The sequence below is a fragment of the Protopterus annectens genome, chromosome 3.part0 (assembly GCF_019279795.1).
Source record: "Protopterus annectens isolate FY-2018-M chromosome 3.part0, PAN1.0, whole genome shotgun sequence".
Classification (NCBI taxonomy): Eukaryota; Metazoa; Chordata; order Ceratodontiformes; family Protopteridae; genus Protopterus; species Protopterus annectens.
In genome coordinates this window covers 1,980,111,625-1,980,133,569 of record NC_056731.1, presented here as the reverse complement: position 1 = coordinate 1,980,133,569, position 21,945 = coordinate 1,980,111,625, and positions in this window count along the sequence as shown.

Genomic DNA, 21,945 nt, shown 5'->3' with positions numbered 1-21,945 from the left:
TTCTGCTTATTGTGGTGACAAGGTTTAGGTCCCTAGAGCATGTAGCTCAGAGGGATTGGGATTTTTTAAGTGGAGCATGTCCAGCAGCTCTGGGTTTGACATAGCTTTGTATGTTAGGCAGAGATTGCCTCTGAGTAGGCAATATGCGACGGAGTGATGCTGGAGTTTTTTTGAGACGGTCTGCATAGGGCATCTGTTTGAGGCTGTGCCTGATTATTCCACAATAATTGTGACAAAAAAGTTTTTTAATTGGGGGAAGGTACATATTTTTTCTCACACCTCATTACTTTATTCCTCCCACACTAAGATCAATGCACATTAGAAAAATATCACTGATAATCACACTTGGCTCCCTCTATCTTTTATATGTGCTAAAGTGAAACGTTTGCTAATTTGCAAGTGCATACACATTCAATATAAGGAGGAGTAAGCAAGAAAGCATTATTCTATAAGAAATTCTATCTGCATAATTGAGCAATGTGAGCCATGATCAAGTGTTTGAACAACTGACTATAAGCCAAGCATAAAGCTGTGTTGCCTGTTTAATAATGGTGTAGCTGCATAGAGAGCTGTACCTGGAGAAGGAGCTCCTTTGCACAATTGAGCTGCAGATTTATAATAGAAAGTCACCTGTTATAGGAGTGAAGTAGTTTTAAATATTTATTTACTTATCCATCATCTTGAAACTCTTTACAATATGGAGATCTGATTTAAACTTATAGAAATTTGGCTTGTTGTGGACAGTAACTTAAACACGAGGATTAGTCAGCATTTACATCATATTACTCATTATTGGTATAAAATGTGCTGATCATAACATGCAGGCTGGTGCTGTCAGAAGAAATTCACAATTAGTTACGCAGTGGTGTGGAAATGGCATGGCTCAGCAGGAAGTCCAGCCTGACGTAGAACTGACAGAAAGATGCACAGGGAGTCTTAGACTAAAGTTATTGCTTGTGTGTTATGTGTAGTTGTTATAGATTCATTTATAAATAAAGGCATTAACATACAATACTTTTCTTGGTTTATATTTATGTTTTGTTGACTAGGCTATATGACTATACTCTAGGAGTTCATAGGTTCATAGGTTCATAGGTAGGTACTAGGCTATCGGCCCAAGGGCCTACATAAGCCTACCCAACAAGGTTCCCTGGCTTGCGCCACCCAAGAAAGTTATTTTCCTGTGCCACTGTCGAGCAGAGACATGGAAGTGATCCCTGGGGTGTATTTCTTATTTCCCATCCAGTCATCAAGACTTTTCTTGAAGAGTGCTAATGAAGAACTTTGCTTGACATAGATGGGTAGCTTGTTCCAGAGTATGGGAAGTCTCTGTGACAGGAATCTATCCCTCCAGCATGTCCTGTTTATTGTGGTGGCAAGGTTTACATCGCTACAGCATGTAGTTCGGAGGGATTGGGATTACTTTAAGTGTAGCATGTCCAACAGCTCTGGGTTTGACATAGCTTTATATGTTAGGCAGAGATAACCTCGGAGTAGGCGATATGCTACGGAGTAAAGCTGGAGTTTTTTGAGGTGGTCAGTGTAGGGCATTTATTTGAGGCCAGTAATCCTCTTTGTGAGGTACTTCTTTGGCCTTTCCAGCTGCTGCAGATGTCTTGTGAGGTACATTCCAAAAGGGGTGTTGTACTCTATAATGGGTCTAATGAGTGTCGAGTAGAGGGGAATGATGACCTCTTTTTACCTGGATGAGAACCCTTTTATGATGAGGTGTGCCATGTAGAAGGACTTCCTGACTACTGTGGTGATGTGACTACAAAAGGAGAGACTACTGTCCACCTAGGTCCCAAGGTCTCTTATCACGCATTTGGTGTTAAGTAGATTGCTGCCTGTGTGGTAGTACATGGGTACAGAATTTTAACAAAAGGGAATGACACTGCACTTTTTGGCATTGAACTTGAGGCCATGGCTCTGACACCAGGCATCTGTCTCAGCGAGGCCCTTCTGTAGGATGTCCACATCATTTGGGGACTTGACTATGGCTCCTAGTTTGCAGTCATCTGCAAACTTCATTAGCCAGAGGCCTTCAGTGTAAGCCTGTACTTCAGAGAAGTAGATACCAAACAGGAGAGGTCCCAGGACGGAACCCTGTGGTACTCCACTTGTCACTGCTTTGAGGTCAGATTTGGAGTCTGCAACTTTTAAAGTGTGGATTCTGTCAGTGAGCCAGTTGGCAACCCATCTTGTTGTACAGTTTGTTTATGGCAGGGGACCACCAGATTGGCTTCCTTTTTTTGGAGGATAGCATCTTGGTTCTGTTTGGGATAGCACGATCCATGCACTCATGTAAGTGCTTATAGAGTGCATTTGTGTAGGATTCAGCAGTTGTAACTGTATTGTCCATCTGCATGGGTGTCATGAAGTTCACCACTTCTGTCTTAAGAAGCATGAAGTTGGCTTTGGAGGAATTTTTTACTGTGGTTTCCTTAATGGGGGTGGGGGCAGGATGTGTATATCAAGGGTGATTAGCTTATGGTCAGATCGGACCAAAGCAGAATTGACTTCAGGTGTGGATCACCGGTCAATCATGTTGGTAATGACAAGGTCTATTATATTGTTGCCCCTGGTGGGGGTGTGGATAAGTTGATCCAGGGCATTGGAGTTTATGAATTCCAGAAAGCATTGAGCTAAGGAGTTGTTACACGAGTAGCTTTCCCAGTTAATGGTGGGGTAGTTGAAGTTGCCCATTATTAGGGTGTTTGGTTGAACCCTAATATTTTCCAGTACATCAAGAAAAGAGGAGTGGAAATCCTGGGGCATGTTGGGGGATCTGTAGCAAGCTACAATTTGGATTGCAGCTTTGCCCAGAGTTAGTTGCACTTGGATAACCTCGGATGCATTATGCTGAGCAACTAGCCTGGAGGTGTGGATATCCTTAATGAATATAGACACACCTCCGCCTTTGGAGTTTCGGTCCAGGTTACATGGCCGAAAAGTATGGTATGAGTTATAACCTGGTAGTGCAGGGGTGCTGTCTGGAGCCTTGAACCAGGTCTCTGCACAGATATCGATGTTCTCCATTTTAAGCAGTGCCTCGAGTGAGTGCATTTTGAGATTTAGACTTCTAGCATTGAGTAGCATTACCCTCAGTTTTTGCTTGCCTGTTCCTGTTATAGTGGTGAATTTGTTATTTGAACCATGCCTAAAAAAGGCACTATATGGGGCAGCAAGAGCCTTAGCCAGTATCTGGAATCCCAGGGGCGACAGGTGCAGGCCATCTGTGGCAAAGCATCGTGGTGTGTCGACCATGTCATCCCAAGCAGACAGATACTGGATCCCCTTAGAATGACACCAGAAGCTTAGCCAATTGTTGAAGTCAATCATTTTGTCCTTGTACTGCGGTATCATTCTGGGCCATGGCAGAATGCTACTCAGGGCTAGGGTCATACCTGCCTGGGCTACAAGATCGGAGAGCTCTTCCATGTCTCTTTTCATGTAGTCCAAGGAGGTACATCTTAGGTCATTCACACCAACATGGACAATGACAGAGTCATATTTGTACTTGTTGTGGAGTGTCCTGAGTGTGTGGGTTATGTGGCGGATCCTGGCACCCAACAGGCAGCTGACAGTAACCTTCTCCTTGTTTAGCCTGGTGAGTGGGACATCAGTGTGCCTGACTATAGAGTCACCTATGACTAGTGTGTTGGGTACTTTTTTTGCCTTATTGGCTGTGGTTGAGTGGCACACTGAGTCTGTGGGCTATGTGTCATTTGGGTTGTGTTGGGGGATGGAGGTTGCTTGCGTTTCTGCTTTGGAGGTCTCTGTTGCTTAGACAGATTATTATTGAGAACCTTCACGAATGTTTTTGTGTTACTATGTGTGGGTTTTGGTGGTGCAGATTTAGTGAGACTATGTGATGAGTGTGGTGTGGCGGAAATGTTTAACTCCTCCTCATGACTGTCAAGTTTAGTCTTGGTTGGAGAGAGCTTTACCTCCAGTTTGGCTAGATAAGTGCATCTCACGCAGGTTGTAGGGTTGGGTGGTAGGAGGATATGGTTGTCGGTGTACATGAGGAAATTTCTACATTGCCTCAAGATACCCAGCTTCATCAGATAGACAGGAGAGAACACTGGGAGTTGACCCTTGGACATGCCTGAATAAAAAACTATTTCCCTCTAGATAAGTGAGGAAAGTGAGTACAAGAGCTGTTTTTCTCAAAGCGAGTGAGAAAAGTAAGTACAAAAACTGTTTTCCTCTAGGTAATGAGGAAGATTGAGTGCTATAGTAATTAGTAGTAGGAAGAGGTTCTCTGGTTCGATCCTCAGCTGGGGTGCCTTCTGTGTGGAGTCTGCATGTCCTCCCTGTGGTCGTGTGGGTTTCCTCCCGGTGCTCCGGTTTCCTCCCACATCCCAAAGACATGCTGTAGATGGATCGGACACTCTAAATTGGCCCTAGGTGTGAGTGTGTGTGGTGTGTGTGTGTGCCTTCTGTGGAAGGTTGGGCGCTGGGCTGGCAACTTGACACTGTAAAACTCCACTGCCAATCTTGAGTGGACAGGTGATCTGCTGTGGTGACCCCTAACCAGGAAAAGCCGAAAGATGAAGAAGATTTAGTGCTTACAAGTTCTGAACAAGTGTTGAGCACGAATAAGCAAATTTAAGTGCTAAAACTAAGAATTTGTATCTGCACTAGATGAGTTACAGGACAGAAACAAGTGCAAATGCAGGCTTGCAAATCAGAAAGTTGAGAGAGATGGAAGAGATTGCCCAAACGGCCAGTAACTACAATTTCTTTGCCAGAACCACTCCTTATGTGGTAGACAGGTTACCTAGTGCTTACCACTCCCACTGATAAGCTAGAAAGCTTCCCTCCAACACAGAAAGCCTTGGGGGGGCTCAGAAGCTTACATACAGTTCTGGATACAGCAAATCTGTATCTGGAACACTAGTTACAGGAAAGGTAGGAAACATGCTTACAGTTGTTTTATTTTTTTTTTTTTTTTTTTTTTTTTTTTTTATTACAGAAAAGTAGCAAAAACAGTAGTAAAAACAATTCCCATGCAGTGCAAGCTAGCACACTTGAGTGTGTAGCAATATTAGTCCAAACACAGTTTAAAAATGTAATTAAATTAAAAAGGACTAAAAGCATTGCAGAAAGAGTTTATTAGGTAGAATGTGGTAAAGAAATGGGACTGGGGGGTGTCCCAGATCAAATCTACAGTGAGTACTATTTTTGCTGTGAATTCAGACTGCGTATTTGACCTTCTAAAGTCCGGATCTTAAAAAAATAGTGATTGCGAGGACTGGGTTACAGAAAGGTGCAGGATAAAACAAAAGAAAGGGGAATACCGTGATGGGCGTCACTTTGTTTTAATTTACCTTTCCACACATCACTTCAGTTGTGCAGAGCAACAGAAATCACCAATAAAAACTGACATGCTGACTGATGTCTCAAATACTGGAAAATGTATCAGGTTAGCATGCCTTTCAAATATTAGTGGTGATGTTCTCAAAGACATTTTACTAAACATATCATTTACACAGTGTTGATACTACCAGTTTGGTCAGTTGATACTGAAAATGAGGTTCTTCATTTAGCAGAACTGCACCCAAAGTAAAGCTCTTATTATATAGTTGTAAGTTGAAGGTACAGTTTAGCAGATGCCAACTATTAAATCCTGCATGTGAAATACTTCACCACCTTGTTGAACTAAATACATCCAAGATATATCATTGTATAGTACTCAGTCCTAGAAGTCGTACTTTAACATTTATATTGTCTCAGTGATTAAGCAGAATGCTGATATTACTAGACATTTTTCAGGCTAGCCTCGTTGTTAAGAAATGAAAATACATTTAAATAAAGATACACAATCCAAAAAAGTGCAACTATGAAAAACATGGAGCACTGATCACCATATTTTGCAAGGGAAAAGCATATGAAACCCAGGAGGTCCATTTAAGCATCACATTACATATACCCCAATGGAGATAAAAGAAGTAAGACAGTCTTCATAAAGGTAACACAACCTCAAGTATGAGTAATGCAGAGGTTCAAAGCCTGACAACACCATAACATCTGTAGTTCTGAGATGAAAAAAAAATGATGGCAGTTTGATTGCTAAATAGTAAATATTACATTTATCTGATGACATGGGGGAATATACCTTCCTTTGTATACTAAAAATATGTAGAGACATACAGACCTCCCATTGCCTGGCATCCTTGCCACACTCTGAGAGGGACCTGAATTAGTCGTGCACTATCCTCGACAGAAGAGATATTTATGTTACTGTTTTGCACTTTGTTTAGCTATATTAGAGTACTACTGCTTTACATTTATTTATTTATTTATTTTAGCTTGATGACCTGGGGGGCGGGTCCACTGGACTCAGGTGCCCGTTTTCAGTGGAGCCCCGGGGAGAAAAGCTCCACATTACATAGAAAACATTAAATTTTACAGATTAAAGTTACAATTCAAGATGCAGGTACATTAAGATAAACAAATTAAAGTTAATATTAAGGATGCAGGTACATTATAAATCAGAGACATGAACTGGTACATTGGTTACTTAGCATATGAGTCATATGTTGACATAAATTTTTCAATGGTTATATAGAATAAGAGTCTTGCTATGGCAGTTTTGGCAGAACAAGTACAAATGATAGGGAGGGGAGAAAAGGGATAGCAAACTATGTACAATATATACATAATGTACATGAGATAACACTGAAGAATGAGTCATTTTCTATTATTCACAGATTTTTTGCACTTTAAATCATTTTAATCTGCTGTAATATTGTAGTTTTGCTGAGATTTGCACTTTTGAAAAGTTTTGCAGGATGTTGCTGTATAAATTATTACGTTGTACTTGCTGCTGGTACTTAATTGTTGCATTCCTAAACTTCTGGCCCTGTTAAAAAAGATTCTACATTAAGAAGGCTTGTCTGTATTCCAGTGGCAACCTGATCTGTCTTTAAGTTGGGAATCATTTTGTTTAGTATTTAGAGTGATTCAATGATTACCCAGAAAGCCATTTTGTTTATTTCAGCAGTTTTTTGTAATCCCTAAAGTCATCATGATTGCACGACAGTGCTCATCACACAGTTGTGCCTTACAGTGTCATGTGTAGTTGAAAGTACTTTGAATTAAAATTATAGGTTCATAAGTGTGTACTAGGCTAATGACCACAAGGGCCTTCATAGGCTTAGCCATGCATCCCAAAAATCTGACAAGTTCTGGTACCCTAGATATGTCCAAGCCAAGGCTTGAGACATGAAACATTTACAAGCAGGGGCCTGGGAGACTAACTATTTAGACACTGCCTGTGTCCATTAGAGACATAGGTGACAAACCAGGAATGAGTTTTCTGTTCCCCATCCAATTGTCCAATTGTCCAATTGTCCAAGTTGCACTTGAATTGAGTTAGGGAGGAACTTTGCTTCACATGGATAGGGAGCCTGTTCCAGAAAAGGGGTAATCTCTGGGATACATATCTGTCTCTCCAGCAGATCCTATTTATATCATAGGCAAGATCATTTAAAATGGGCAATTCTGGTGTTGTTTGCTTGGTGGATATGCAGGAGCTCCATCATGCTGGGGTTTAGAGAATGCCTTGTACACGAGGCATAGATCTCACCTCAAAAGCTTGTAGGAGATAGAATACAGGGATAGGACCTTGAGGTGGTCTGCATAGGACATATTACTTATACCTTGTATTTTTTTAGTTAGGAACTTCTGTGGACATTCCCAGTTGTTGGACATGCCTGGTTAGGTACATACCAAAGGGGACATTGTACTCAGTCAATTCTGATGAATGCCGAATACAGCAGAACAATGACCAACTTGGACCTAGATGCCATACCTTTGTTTATAAGTTGCACAACATAAAATGATTTCCTCACTACTCTAGACACGTGATAGTCAAAGGCTAGATTACTGTCTATATGTGTCCAGAAGTCCCCGAGTACTGGATCAGCTCTTAGGGGTGTGTTATCAATATGATAGTTACCAGAGGTGGATGACTTCATTTAGGATGCTATTATGAATTTTTTGACATTTAGTTTTAGTCTATGGCTCTGAAACCAGACATTTGTCTGTGTCAGCCTTTCCTGGAGAACATTTGTGTTAGTGGGGGATTATATGACTGCACCTAATTTGTAATCATCTGCAAATTTAGTTAGCCAGAGAACACTGACATTGGTCTGGATTCAGAGAAGTAAATGCCAAAAAGTAGAGGCCCTAGGACCAATCCCAGAGTACTTTTGCTTGTGACTGGCCTCTTTGTAGAGGTGGACTCCCCAATTCTAACTTCCTGGGTCTGTGAGTCAGCTGGCTATCCACCAGGTGACATAAGGGTTTATACCTATTCTCTTGAGTTTATCAACAATGCTCCAGTGGGGTAATGTGTCAAATGCCTGGACCAGGTCAAGATAGGCAGTGTGAACCATTTCATCCTCATTCATTTCTTTGGTGACCTTTCAAAGAAGTCCACGAGGTTGAGTAGGCATGACCTGCCCTTGACAAAACCAAAGTGGGTCTGTAACTAGTTGCAAAAAGACCAAATGGCTTTTGCATTGAGGAACACAGCTATGCAAGTAAAAGTGACAGACTGGCAGCAATCATTAAGCACTCTTGTATCATGCTCTTCTAAAAAGCATGTATTAGTATCTGTAACCATGGATTTTGACTTTCCTACTATCTCTGCAGCTGGCTTGATGGATTTGAGCATCTTGAGGCAATATATCAATTGTCCTGTGCTTATCTTCACTCACCTAATTCTAAAATAAACTAATATGGTATGTGAGAGATGTTAAACAATGCCATTGGAGGCAAATCTCAAACTTACCAACACAAACAATGCCAAACAGGTTGTCACTAACATACACACACACTACATCCACTACACATAGTATAGATCATACACATAGACCCACATATGCTGAAGGTCTTAAATATGATCTTCCAAAGCCTCAAAGGCTTCCAAGACTTATGCAAAACACTCTCCTAAAACAACACATACCAGGACACATACAGTGTCATCTCAAGGTGTTAACAAACTCTGCATCAATAAGGCAAACCATCACACAATATAATATTTTAGTCATAGGAGACTCTGTTGTGAAATTTCCCACTCATAAGGCTGAGAAAGAAGAGGGCCATGGGCAGCTGCCTGTCAGGGGTCAAGATCTGTCAGGTCATGCATTCACTCAATCAGTGAAGTACAAGCTGAGTATAACTCCATCTTAGTCCATGTGGGTGCAAATGACCTGAGACATACCTCCCTGGACTATATGAAGAGAGACATGATAAGAGCACTCAGAGTATGTATCCCAGGCCAGTATGTGGTTAACAGTGAGCCGCAGTCTACCTTCTCCAAGGATGATGCCATAATACCAGTAATACCAGTAATACCAGTAGAAGATAATTAGCTTTAATAATTGCCCTAGTTTTTGGTGTCATTCCCAGGAAGTATAATATTTCTCTTTCTGGGAGGATCTGGTTGACAGACCACACTGCTTTGCCTTGGATGGTATGCACCTGACCTCCTAGGTTTTCAAATATTGCTTAAAACATGTCTACACATATAGTGCCTTTTTTATACAGTGCCAGACTAATAAACCTACCAAAATAGCTAAACTGACTCGGTATAATCTAAAGGTGCTACTGCTCAAAGCCAGGAGCTTAAGCAGGAAACTCTATTCCCTGCAAGTCTTCCTCATCCTAGAAAATATAGACATCTGTGCAGTTACTGAGACTTGGTTTAAAGCCATAGAGAGAACCCAGCAGTGCAAGATTATAATGCCTTCTACATATTTAGACTAACTACTCTACAGGTAGGGTCTAAACGTCTTGTAATCTCAATTTATATCAGATACAAACACACAACACGGCTGATCAAACAGCATGACACACTGGAATTTTTCCAAGTCCAGCTCACCAACAGTAAAAGTCTCATATCATATTCATGCAAGCTATAGGTCAGGCTCTATGACCCAAGAAGCCCATACCATGTACTTAAATTAAATAGAGACACTCCCCTTTCAACCCACCGTATACCACTTTAAGTATTTGCATCATGTTTCCATGTGTGTGACTGTAAAGGCACACTGAGAACACAAATTGTCCCAACATTAAGTGGAAACCATACTCACACCTCTCAATAGTACAGATTTTCACAGAATGCCCAGATTATGTTTGTCTGTTTTTCATAAAATTGTGTTTTTCTGGCAAATTAGTGACAAATCATTAAAGACTGAAGTTAAAAATTATGACAGGCATTTCAGTTTCAGACTTCATACCCTTCAGAAAAAAACATGCTAATGCAAAACTTGTTATTGTATCAACTTTCTAAGTTTGTAATAGTAATATTAAAAAAAACCTGTTCCCATTTTTGGGCCTTTGTCCCACTTTTATTAAAGCTTTTCCAGATTTCTTCTTTTAAGAAGCTGAGAAGTATGATCATACATGACCTCAGCCATGCAAGCCCAGAGATTCCTGGACTTTGGTTATGCAAACACCCTGGAATGGCTAGTCTGCATAGCTGACCAGTGTATAAATATGCCTGACCTGGTCCTCACAAACATGAGACAACAATACTTACCTCCTAATGTAAAGTTCTCATATGTCAGGTCTACACAGCTGTTTCCTTTGAAATAACTATTAAGTCCAGGATCCCAGCTAAATGTAGAATGTTTAAAAAGTATTCCAAGGCTAACTACTGCATACTTATTGACAGTCTAGTAAAATTTCAAGCTTCCCAAACCCTGAGAACACAGCTGTCTATGCAGAATTGTTAACAGAAACACTGTACAATCTTATAAATAGCTGCATAGAGACAGCTGTACTTAACCAAAATAAACACAGGACAACCTCTAAAAGCAAGCCTTTCTGGTAGAATCCCAGTATAAACAGGTTGTATAATAAAATAAAAAATGTCCAAAAACAGGACGAAAGTTGCCTTGTAAGGTAAACACTCTCTCATCAATCAGAACAGGCAATCTCAGGGGACTAATCAAGTCCACCAAAGTCAAACTTGAGATAAAAATAGCCTCCCAAGCTAAGGACAACCATTAGTCTTTGGTTATGTCCGCAACCTCAAAGGCAACAACTAAAATTGTGCAGAACAAATGGTGAATGTAACCACCTATACAGAGTCAGAAGATATAGCAAATCTGCTAGCTGATAAATTTGGCTCCAAGTTCACCTCCTAGCATCGCCAGGAAAATACTCTCAAAAAAAGGCACACTGGGAGCAAAGGCTCTACCAACTGTCACTAGGGAGCATGTCCTCACCCTGATCTCTAAGGCCAAGAACACTGTTTTGATGGTCCTTGATAATATCCCTCAATACCTCCTGAATACAGTGAAATACAATCTGTCAGGCCAGTTAAAATAGTTATCCTCATGCAACCTTTTTCTTATAGCATGAGATACCACTCACAAGCCGCACCAACTCTCATTACCCCTACAACCAAACTCCACAAGCTGTTTCCTCTAAGGCATCTACTCTTTGGCAAATTCTCTCCATCAGCATTAAGGAAATTGACACTTATTACAAATGCACATTTTAACTCAAAAAAACACTTCTTCAACCAAACTAATTGCTCCTGCTTCAACACAGGACATATTTTATTTATTTATTTGACATTTGTTTACCGGGGTGGTCTGACTGAGTCTACAGAACCAGTTTTCAGCAGAGGCCCGGGGAGAAAAGCTCCACATACAGTACAAAACAAATACAGTATAATCCAATACAATAAAAATTACATTAGAAATAATATACACAAAATAAGTTGAAAGAACAAACTGCTACAAGATGTTGAAATATATTACTATACATCTAGACAATTCTATACAGTTAAAACACTACAGACAATAATAGTCACTCTCACCATACATGATGTAGACATTGCCCAAAAAGTAGTACATAGGTAGTGCATTGTGTGACATTGACTGTAATAGTACAAGCAAAATAGGATGTTAGTTTCAGTTAGAAAAATAACAGCCAGAAATTTAGTGATGCAGATAAATAGTGAGAGAGAGTTAAGACGAATAGAAGCAATAAAGCCTGAGCAACAGCTTAAGGATATGGTATAGAAGCAGAGAAGGAGTTAGAAGAGCCTCAGGATCTTGCAGTCTGTGAGGAATTGAAATGTGGCAGAAAGAGGAAGACCTGAGCATTAGGCAGGCTTTATACAGGAGCAGAGCCATGTATTTTTGAGATGATTGTTTTTAAAGAGGCTTTGAAATGGTTAGTGCAGGCATGGACCTGGTAGATAGAGGTAGTGAATTCCAGAGTATGAATACAGAGTGACCAGGTTTTCTTGTGGGTTTTGAGATAGCTAAGAAATTTTTGTCTTCTGATCGTAAGGATCGATTTGGTGTGTAAGGTGTAACTAGATTTGCTAGTGCAGGGCCGGCAGCAGGCTTGACAATAAGGTTGTGCAAGGTGGATAGCGGAATAAAGGCAAGTTCATTGGGGAGTTCAAGCCAGTTTAATTCTAGGAGTGGTTTACAGTGGTGTGTGTGATATTAAGAGTTTGTGGCAAACTTTGCAACTTTGCTGCAGCACTGTTCCAACTTGCTTATGGTAGAATTTTGCAAGTTAGTTAAGATAGGGGGCACCATAAAGAAGGGAGGGAAATAAAAATGTTTTTATAACGGTAGTTTTGGTTGCTGCAGTAAAGAAATGTTTGTTTCTATATAAGAGTCCCAGTTTTTGTTGAGTTTTCTTTATATTCTGCTGTATATGGGGGTCAAATGAAAGTTTATTGTCAATGATAACTTCTAGAAGTTTGGTTTCCTGCACTATTTCAATGATAGTGTTGTCAGATGCAAGGATGTTGAAATGATTAGTGACAGGGGAGGTAGTTTTGGAATGAAAGAGTACTAGTTTTTTCTTCTTTGGATTAAGAAAGGGTTGGGCATTTCTTAGCTAGGATTCGACTGCAGTAAAGGACTATTGAGATTTTGAAAGCAGTTCTGGTAGTGATTGAGCAGTGCAGATTATGGTGGAAGCATCAGCATACTGAATGAGGGTCCCAGGGTGAGAGGCAGTGTGAAGGTTGTTTGTGAAGATGTTGAAGAGTAGGGGTCCTAGGATGGACCCTTGGGGGACTGCAGTAGGGTTGTGGAGGAAGGGTGAGAGTTCATTGGACCATTTCACTGCTTGTTTATGATCCTTGAGGTAGCTCTGAAACCATTTTACTGTGTTATGTGAGAAGCCTAGTTTAGACAGTGTGTTCAAAAGTAAGGGGTGAGACACTGTGTTAAAGGCCTTGGAGAGGTCAAGGAATACTGAGGCTGTATAGCATCCTACATCTCTGGCCTTGTTCATGGTATCTGTAAAAGATAATAGGGCTGTAGCTTGCTGTGTCTAGATCAGAAGCCATGCTGGGTTTTGTTTAAAAGGCTGTGCTGCAATAGATATTGTATTACCTGCTGATGGATACCTCTCTCACGAATTTTCGATATGGATGACAAGATGGATATAGGATGGAAATTGGATGGATCAAAAGAGTTGCCTCCTTTGTGGATGGGGGTGATGTGAAATTGTTTCCATATGGTAGGTACTTCTGAGTCAGATAAAGACTTATTTATAAGGATACCGATTGGGTAGGCGAATGAGCTAGCAGCCAGTTTGAGGTAGTATGAGGGAAGATTATCAGTTGAGGTAGACCAGGGTTTTAGTTTTTGTAGCAGTTTCTTAATGGTGTCAGTGGATATGGGCTGAAATGAGAATAGGGTTTTGTTCATTTTTTTTTTGTTTCTAGGTTGACCAGGCTAGGTCCCTTTGCTTCATCATGTGTTTACATGCCTTAGAGAGCCATGGTGCTTCATCAGGTGTTTACATTCCTTAGTGAGTCATGGTGCTGAGTTCTTTTTGATTCTTTTCATACGAATGGGAGCTGGGGTATTAAGTATGTGAAGGAAGGTGTTATTAAAGTATAGTACAGCATCATTAAGGGGTAGCTGTTTAATGGGTGTACAGTCTATTTCCTGTAGGAGATTGTTGAATTTATGCTGACAAAAATTAGCTGAGTTCCTAACCGATTTTATAGTGTGTACTCTTAGTTGTTGGGAGTTTGTTCTAAGGGAATAAGCTGGTAGATGATCGCTCAGAGAGTTAGACAGTGTACCAGAAGAGGGGTAATCGACAGGGTGGGATACTAGAATCCAGTCTAAGGTGGATTGACAGGTAAGATCTTTTTCGTATCTTGTTGGAGCATTGATAAGCTGAGAAAAATCATACAGATTTACATTATTTGTTGGGGAGTCAGAAGCTATGGTTTGCCAATCTATATTTACATATCCTAAGATTATTGTTTCAAGGTTTATTGTTTGGGATGTCCAGGAAAAAATACTTTCCAACACTGGTATATTGTTAGCTGGTGGGATATATATTACTATTACGCAAATTCTTTTTGATATATTGAGGTTCAAAAAGGAGATTAGTACCTCAGCACTAGAAAAGGTGGGTATATTACTGGTGTAGGCTGTGATGCTGAGTGTAGAGGGATATAGAAGTGCTATCCCTCCCCTTTTTTTAAATCTATCTCTTCTGGTTATTGCAAATTTTGGAAGTATGAGTCTTTTACACTGGGGTGTAGCCATGTTTCTGTAAGGGCTAGTATGTCAGGTTTATTTTGATCAATCCAGGCATGCAGTGGGGCTATTTTATTACATATACTTCTAAGGTTCAGCGTAAGTATGTTAACATTTTTGGGGTTACTCTTTTGGTTAGGATTAGAAGGTGGGCCAGGATTAGGATGTATGTCTCCACATTTGAGTAGGTAGGTAATGAGGAAGAAGTACCATGGGAAGTGTTTTTTATCCTTAGGTGATGATACTGGTGTCAAGTGTGGTTTTGTAGGAGGTGAGGAGGCCAATTTGTGGCTTGAATAATATGGGAGGGTATAGAGGAAAACCTGAGAGGAGATATGTGAGAAGCTGTGTTATTTATTGGGGTGATGGTTGGAGGAGGTTGTTGATGTGTATTGGTGTGTGGGGGTATGCAAAGATAGAGCTGTAGCAGGTTGAGAATTAAAAGTAAAGAAGTTAGGCAAATAAGGAGGAGCAAGTCAACAGTGATAGTAGGTTTTATAATAGTAAAAGTGGTATTTATGTGTTAGAATGTAATATCAGGTATAAACAGAGATTTTGTTATCTACTGATATGTGTGCAGCTGAAGGTAAGGTTGGAAATATTTTGACTTCAGGGTGGGCTTTAATAATGTCGTTAGGTGTTTTGCCCTGTGGTTTGTGATAAGAAGGAGTGGGGGAGATATGACTGGTCAGTAGTACAATTATGACACAATGTTAGTTTATGTGTATAATAGAAGAGAAGGTGGTAAGGCTGGAGTTAATGTAAGACAGTCTGAGGCAGTGGTAGTATTGTGATGGTAAAATAGAGTAAGATGCAAAGAATTATAGTAGGGGGATGAGAATTCAAGATGATGGATGTAAGGGGAAGCAGATAAGTTTGGTTAAATAAAAGTAGGTAAGATATGAATTAAATGTGGGTGTGGACAAGGTAGTGTTGTATATAACTGGATCAGAGGAATGGGGGGGTGGTTTGCTTTTGATATGAGTAGAGGTGCTGGGGCGGGTGGGATATAGGGGAAGGGCAAGGGAGCGGAGTGAGCTGGGTGAATGGAGCAGGAAGAAACCTGCAGATGGTTTACCACCATAAACAATCAGTGAGGTAGAATGTTCCTAAATGCAAAGACAAAGTGACTGACCTCTAAAATCTTGACCTGAGTCACAGCATCTAATTTTATAGTTATGCGCTTTTCAATGTCTTTTCCAGGGATCTGTTACACTGATAAGAGTAAAATATGCTGAAGTGTTAATGCAGCTTCACCTTCAGCAGTAAAATGCCTATGAGTAAGTGGGGGTGGGTGTAGGGATAATCTTCCAGCAGATTCAGCACTACAAACATAACACACTAGTGCATGACTTAACAAATTAAATTATTAGTTCGAGTCTATGAATTTGCCTCACATGCGTTTAACTCGTATTTTTTCCTTGTGAAATTTTGCAACTGCAAGTGAACTTCAGCTGTGCAAGTTCTTTAGGTAATGGGTTGTTTCACTGGGAGAGCGAAAGAGAGTGAGAGAGTGCAGGTTAATAAGAATATTTTGGTGGCTGAACTTGATAGGTACAGTACTATTTGCCTATACTCATCCACATTAATTAACGTTTGAAAACAAGAGCAGTGCACTATATTTCACAGTTGTGCATTTCACCTTTCTAGCCTTTAAACAGGATAATAAGAAAGCTTACTAGAGATATTTGTAGGTATGCAAGTTTGTGATTACTAAGAACAAAAATGGTGGCTTCCGTATAGAAGGAGAGAGAGAAAGAATAAGCTAACGAGAGATACGTGTTTGCATGCAAATATAGGGTTACTAAAATGTAGGTTTACAGGTGTTAGAGGCAGCACACCTATCTGTTACATCCCACTCTTTGCTATTCAATATACAGTCTGTACCTTTGCTATTTAAGCACTTAGAAAAAGGCAGCCAGCTAGAGAGTGTGTAGTATATATAAAAAAAGAAGCAGCAAGCTTAGTCAGTGACAAAACTCTTTACACATAGAAACTCTCATGGATTAACAATTGCCTACAATATCCAGTAACTGTGCTGTTCATGCAAACATAAAATCAGGTATTACAATAGAAGCCTTCTGCTGCGGTAGCATTGTCGCCTCACAGTAAGACGTTGTCCTGTTCGATTCTCAGCTAGAGCGTCTTCTGTGTGGAGACATGCGTGAATGGGCATACCTTCATTGAAGGTTGTGCATCAGAGCCGGCAACTCAGTACGTAAAAATCTACTGCCAATCATTAGCGGACCGGAGTTGCGCTGTGGCGACCCTTAACTGGGAAAAGCCGAAAGACACAGCAACAACAATAGAAGCCTTCAGTAGGAGGGACAGAAATATATATATTCATAACAGAAACATATGCAGTACAGATTAGCAGGGAGAAAACAAAATAACAAACACTTAGCCAGATGGCAACAGACTTACTTGATGTAACTGCAGTACAAACAGCAAAAAAAAACTGATTGTTTTACAGTAGGATTCAGTGAAACTAACAGCCAGTAGACACTTGTTTATATAATTGATTCACTTTAACAACAGAAAGACAACATTTAGCTGCTATTACTGAAACCTAGAGTAAAAAGTCAGTAGAAACATGTTCATATATTTACAACACATTAACAGCAAAAGACACAACACTTAGCTAGAGTTAAACACAATGAAATCTTAGTTGTATTTTTCTAGTACAAGGTTTAACCAGAATGAAGTAAACCATACAGTTAGGATAATACAAGAATCCAATGTACCTTCTTGTAGAGTTAAGCTGCTAGATGGAGAGAACACTTGGGACAAGGGGTAGTGAAGTGACTGAGTTTGGAGCCACAAAGGCAAAAAAGTAGTGGAAGACCCAGCTGAGAAGCAGGGAGGGCCAGTCAGTTCCTTCAGTGGAAAGCAGTTACTCCCCTCCCTCCGCAGATGGTTTACCACCACAAACAATCAGTGAGGTAGAATGTTCCTCAATACAAAGACAAAGTGACTGACCTCCAAAAACTTGACCTGAGTCCCAGCATCTAATTTTATCATTATGGGCTTTCACCTAACCTGTCTCATTTCCAAGGCTCTTCTCCTGTATCAAGATCCACTAAAGACAGATCTACCTTAGAAACTAATGTATATATTGAACCTTACACTCTGCTTGATTGTAGACCCGTGGTGGTGGTGCTGCGGTAGTGTTGTCTCCTCACAGTAAGATGCTGTCCAGTTCGATTCTCAGCTAGGGCATCTTCTGCGTGGAGACATGCATGAATGGGCATACCTTTGTTGAAGGTTGTGCATGAGTGCTGGTAACTCGGCATGTAAAAATCAACTACCAATCATTAGCGGACCGGAGCTCCGCTGTGGTGACCCCTAACCAGGAAAAGCCGAAAGACACACACATACACACACTCTGCTTGATTGTACATTGCACTGTGCTTGTTCACCAGAATGTATATACTCATTTTTTTTCTGTGCAATTAATCTGAACTATTCTGTTATTTCTTACATTTCTGTATTTTTTGTTTGTGAAGTATTTTGCATTTTACTCAGGCTAAGCCTGAAATTAGTCAATATTGATTACCACATTACCCCGGTAAACAAATATAAATAGATAAATAAATATCCCTCTACACAATGGGGAGCCTTCCATGGACCTGCAGAAACTACAGCCGCATAAGTTTGATTAGTTTCATATGCAAGGCCATGGAAAGAATTATCATTGTGCTGATAAACAATGCCATAGGAAACATACAGACACTGGCCCTACCCAGTATGATTTTGTCAAAGGTAGATCATGCCTATTTAACCTGGTGGATTTCTATGAGAAGGTCTCTAAAGCTATGGATGAAGGTAAGGCAGTGCAGACTGCCTACTTTGATCTGTCCAAGGCTTTTGACACAATACCTCATATGGGCATTTTAGATAAATTTACAAAATTAGTCCTGAACTTATATGTCACCTAATGGATTCTCAGCTGGTTCCCTGATAGCACACAAGAAGTTAAGGAATGGGAATTCACCTACACAATGAGACATAACTTACACGTAAAGGCATGGCATCCAGGTCCAAGGAGGTCACTATTCTACTGTACTAGATTCTCATCAGACCAGTCACTGAGTTCAACACACAGATGTTCCTCACAAAAAGAGTGCAGGGAGTAAACAACAAGTTGTATGTGGACCACCTGAAAGTCCTATCTCTGTACTAAGTCTCCTACACTGGGATCTATGCCTAGCCTACAACATGACATCCTCTGATCCTACAACTGACAGGTCTGTTAGGCTAACTGCCCTTGTAGTGCCATTTTAAGCCAAGCCAATTACACCATGTGAGAATCAATATAGGTTTACTACTAATCTAACTGCTCTTGGGAGGCCATATAAATACTGCACCTTGTGTGTGTAAGGCAAACACCTTAACCAGTATGCCAAACTGTTGCACATCCAGAAAACAAATATCAGAAATACCCATTCTATTTTATTTATTTATTTATTTATTGCATTTGTTTACCGGGAAGGTCCACTGGGCCTAGGTGAGCCCATTTTCAGTGGAGGTCCGGGGAGAAAAGATCCACATGACATTTAACATGTTGAAGATTACAATAAAAGATAGAAAACTAGTTACAGTTACATAGATAGCTAGAAGACAAATACATAAAAATGCAGACATATAGTTACAGTTACATAGCTAGAAGGCAGTGCAGTAAACAATCTTAGGTATTGATTTAACTATGATATTAGAACATGTACCTACATATTGATCAGTTGAGTGGAAAGAGGGGAGGCGGGGTAAAGTGGGAACCTAAACTTGATCTGTGACATAAACAGAACATGTGGGAGTGACATCACTAACCTTATTCAAATGTAACTTAGACCACTGGATAGTAAATTGCAACTGCATCTCAAGTTTGGCACCTATGTCCCTAATGGACATGCGCGGCCTCTGAATACTTGATGTGCACAAGCCTATATCATAACAATAAAATTCCTTTGAGTACTGACATGCGTCAGCAATACTTCGATAAATTTGAGGTAAGCTTGGCTAGGTTTAAAATGGTTCTTGTGCTAATAGCCTAGTTACTGCCTATGAACATATAAGGGGGAAGCAGGGCGGGAAGGGAATCTTGAGCCAGTAAACAGGGTAGTCACAGAAACAGATTACTTGAGAGGTGTTAAGTAAATTAAAAATACAGAAGGATGGACTGTATTCCTCTGGGAATTTAATTGTTATCAAGATAGGAACCAACTACATTGTGAGGACAGTATTGTTTGGTTCAGAACAAAATCTGGGAAACAGATTTTTCAAAGAAGGTAGTACTGATTCCCGTCATATTGGTGTAAAAAGACACAGTTGTTAGTGCTATGCGGATCTCTGGTTAGTGTTTCTGTGCAGTTTTTACACAGTTTCTACAATTGCAGGAATTTTCTCTGTGAATTCTAAAGCAAGATTCCAAAAAGTTTTACATCAAGCTACTCTGAAGTCTTAAGCTTAATTAAAGGGGCACCATAGCAAACATTATTCATGCATGCTTTGTAAAGAAACAGTAATATTGGCAAGGCAGATTTTTTTTTCTTAAATCAATGCAGTGTATGTTAGCTTTATTTACCTTATGGTTATAAGTACCCATAAAAATCTTTCACTATTGTATTTGAAAGCTTTTGGAGTAATTAAGGGAGCAATGAAAGAAACAGTAGTTATATGTGATATGCACATGAACTGTAACATTGACTAGACAGAATTTTGTACTGTATATTAGCTTTGGTTATATTATGGCTGTATCTACACACATACGCACGAGAACACACACACACACACACACACACACACACACACACACACACACACACACACACACACATGCGCACATGCATGGGCACACTATACATATACACATTTATGAATATGTTTGTAATTATACACACACATATATATATATATATATATATATATATATATATATATATATATAAACTATATATCATTTCATCTAAACACAACTTTATCTAAACCAGCAAAATGACAAATGCTTTTTGTGTGTGGGACAAGCCCTCCTGCATCCCCCTAACTTATAGATAACTTCATGGCCACACTACAATGAAGGAAAGGGAAAAAAATTTTTGAAATGTAACATCAAATCGTATATTACGGTGCACTGTAATAATGCAAACTTTTTTTAATGTTGCTGGTTTAGATAAAATGAGTTTAGATAAGCCGAGTTTTAGATAAACTAAACTAAAATGAAATTAAATAGACTCATGTATACACGTTTTATATATATATATATATATATATATATATATATATATATATATGCATACATACACACACACACACACACACATATATATACATATATATATATATATATATATATATATATATATATATATATATATATATATATATATATATATATATAGGTTCATAGGTTCATAGGTTTATACTAGGCTATCTGCCCTAAGGCATTTATAAGCCTAGCCCAAAGTTTTGTGGCTTACGCCACCCCTTATATGAAAAAATACTGTGCCCATTAGTTTGTTGTACCTCTGTCCAGCAGTGACACAGAGATGATTCCCAGGGTAAACCTACGATCTCCCATCCACAGGTCAAGATTTCTCTTGAACAGAGCCAGCGAGGAGCTCTGCCTCACATGGACCGGGATTTTATTCCACAGCATAGGGAGTCTCTGAGTGATAAATCTATCTCTCCAGCACATCCTATTTATATCCGTGCTAAGGTTTAAGTCGCTTAAGTTCGGTTTAAGTTTATATATAAAATATGTGTGTGTATAAAACATACCTGTCCAAACAGCATAGTGATTCACTTTTCTACACAGCTGCATAGATATGCAAATATTTTAATATGGAACTGGTATAAGGCATACTATTGTGGACAATTACAGATAGCAAACAGCTTTCTATGCTAAAAACATAGTATAACAATGGACAGCACACATACATGAAAAAAAATAAGCATCATATGTATAAAAGGTACCCAAAGTGAGCATTGCAGTGGAAGTTTTGCCATCTAGATTAAATGTTTTTTGAAGGAAACTCCCAGGCACATGGATGTGGAGGATGTTTCCATGATAGTCATGCTGTTTTGTTCTCCTGTATGTCCTACAGGAAGAGCTTCTGTGTAGATGACTTCTTGGCCATACAGCTCAACCTGTATGGCAGACCTAGAACTGGAAGCATGTTCCCTGCTTGCAATATGAGGTCTGTTGTATAGGTGGAGATGGAAAGCAGAACTTCAACCATACTCCGCAGGCCCTCCAGGTCCTCAAGTAAGTTCATGTTACATTAAGCATAGGTAATGAGATTCACAAGCCTACCATGTTATAGAAATTTATTATGTTCTCCTAGCATAGCAGGACTCCCAGTCATTCAATACCTCAGCATTAAAG